The following is a 2,435-nucleotide window of genomic DNA, read 5'->3' as shown; positions in this document are numbered from 1 at the left end:
TCCTCAACACAACAATATGATGTTATCTCTTTTCTATAATAATCAGGATTTATAAGAGGTCAGAGACTTGTAACATGAAAACAAAGAACCTTCTCTCACGCAGTTGGTGCTTAGTTTACGCCCACACCAGCATTCCACTTGACTCACCACAAAATATTTGGTGATTTAATTGAGATTATACCAACCTTTGAAAAAGGACTACTCCATGCACAACCCTGAAAAGAACCCAGACTGATAACATTTTGATAGAGTGCAAAATCAATGCCAATACAGAGATAGGGTTTTTGAGAAGATTTCCCGCAATTTGATGTAAGCACTTGTATTGAGAGATAAACACTCTATAAGCACTGATGTTAATCCTATGTTAGGGCTTCAAAGCATGTGGAAGGGTGACATAACCCTCAGAAATGTCATGTAAAACCTCGAAATGCTGTGTGGACAGCTCATTAACCAGCATTAACAAAGAGGATTATCATCTTCTTCCTTCATCTTCTTCATCATAACTTTAAATTCATCAAAGTTAACCATGCCATCCCCATCTGAGTCTACTTTGGCAATCATGCTCTTGCACTCATCTAAACTGTTGGCTTCTTTAAAGCCAAGGCTAATCAAGACAGACTGGAGCTCGGTTGCAGAGATGAAACCATTGTGGTTTTTGTCAAACAAATCGAAAGCAGATCTGAGATCTGAGTCCAAAAGCGTACCAGTAGGGGTAAGGATCCCATCCTCTTCATCTTCTTGGCACAGAGATTTGTATAGGGTGTAGAAATACTCGAATTTGAGATAGCCGTCGTCTTCATCACAGGTTTCTGAGGTCAGAAGAGAGGTGAGATCTGCTGCAGAGACCAAGACGCCGAGCTTCTCCAAGGAGCCTCTTATCTCTTCTACGCTGAGCCTGCCATCGCCGTCTCTGTCGAACCTCTGGAAAACCCTAAACAGCTCTGCTTCCTCCTTGTCCGGGGTCTCGAAGCGGGTCCTGGCTGTGAGGAAGCGCTCCAAGGTCTTCACCTGGCCGTTTTTGAAACTCACGGAGACCTTGAGAGGAGATGGGAGATGGCTTGGAACAAAGGCAGGTGACTGTTGCTGTGCAGGCCCTGCAGGGGAGGGCTGAAGAGGAGTTTCCATGGCCGCCTAGGTTATGGCAGAGAGAGACTTCCGGACCTCCGGTTACACCTCCTCTCGCCTCTGACTTGAAGTCAAGAAGTCGAGTCTCAACAACATGATATCATCCTACAGAGGCCGTGTTAGACCCACCTACAACGTTCTTTAAGCCTTTTAAGACCCAGTGTAGGAGATAGTATTCACGTTCTTTAAGCCTTTTAAGACCCAGTGGGAGATAGTGTTCAGGTCATCGGTTTACATAAAAATAAATTACATGAAGGGTAACCACACTTTGAGTAATGTTAACCATTGTGCCTAATTCAGGTTCATCCTCGGAACTGGCAAGAGTAGGTGCGGACTAAATCATACCACGATTTGGGATATTGGGGGAAATGATGGAAAGCTTTGTAGCGTGTCAAGAAGACTATCTCCATCATGTCTTTAAAGGTCTAGAGGCACCAAGTGAGCATCCATTGTATGTGCTCATAGTAGCCGAATTGAGTGTAAGGTCTTTGTTTATGTCGAAGGTGAGGCCTTGGGCTCCTTCATCAATAGTGGTGCCAAGTAGGAAATTCTACCAAGAGGGTAATGATCAAGTGGAAGAAGAACATGGTGGCAATGATGGTGGGGTCAGGCACCTGCTCTACTTTGCATTGATCCGGGTGATCATGCATTCTTCTATGTACGGATTGCCGAAAGTGGGCAGGTTGAACCTATTAGTAGTCATCTCTTGTCTGGGCCTCTATTGTGGGTGTGCTCGCCCAATTTTGGTGTTTCTCCATTTTTCCTCACTCTCCATGTATTTTTACCATTTTTCTGAGTGTGGAAGGGCTATTGACTAATTCTGTTGCTAAGCCGACTAGCTTGTTTGCTACTCAACCTGATCTGCAAACCTGGCCAATTGCTGGGACCTGGCGGCCTGAGCTTTGCTAGTCGTGAGCATATATGGTGCTAGTCGTGAGCATATGGCTGTTTTGTCGGCCTATTCTAGACTGGCTGACCAGCAGCTTGGGGCCATATAAATGGCCCCTTACCCCCCACACTCTCCATTGTAGATTCTAAGATTTTCTTAGGTATATATAGCAGAGTTACACAGCTTCTCTCTCTCTTTCATCTATGTTTTTCTCTCTATAGCAGTTGTCTTCATTTTTGTTGTGCATTCTGACATGGTATCAGAGTCCTAGGTGGCTTGAAGCTTGAAGACAGTGGGACCTCGAGGGTTTGCTGATTTGAGGTGCTGATTGGAGATTACTTGGGCTATTTAGGACACAGAGGTTCTGAGGCCTTGAACCAAGAAGAGAGTTTTCAAACCCTCCAACCACAGGGCAGAGGTT

General features: G+C 44.9%; 1 pseudogene across 1 annotated transcript; it reads right to left on the bottom strand.

Moving 5' to 3' along the window:
- Nucleotides 1-218: 218 nt before the first annotated feature.
- Nucleotides 219-1,246, bottom strand: LOC147618151 (calmodulin-like protein 3 pseudogene; annotated as a pseudogene). Its single transcript, XR_015262063.1, has one exon. The product of XR_015262063.1 is annotated as a calmodulin-like protein 3 pseudogene (transcript).
- Nucleotides 1,247-2,435: the final 1,189 nt, after the last annotated feature.

Source organism: Cibotium barometz, chromosome 35 (genome assembly GCF_041138505.1).
Source record: "Cibotium barometz isolate CiBa-2024 chromosome 35, ASM4113850v1, whole genome shotgun sequence".
Classification (NCBI taxonomy): domain Eukaryota; kingdom Viridiplantae; phylum Streptophyta; class Polypodiopsida; order Cyatheales; family Cibotiaceae; genus Cibotium; species Cibotium barometz.
The sequence above is the reverse complement of the archived record's forward strand: the minus strand, read 5'-3'. Positions and strand labels throughout refer to the sequence as shown.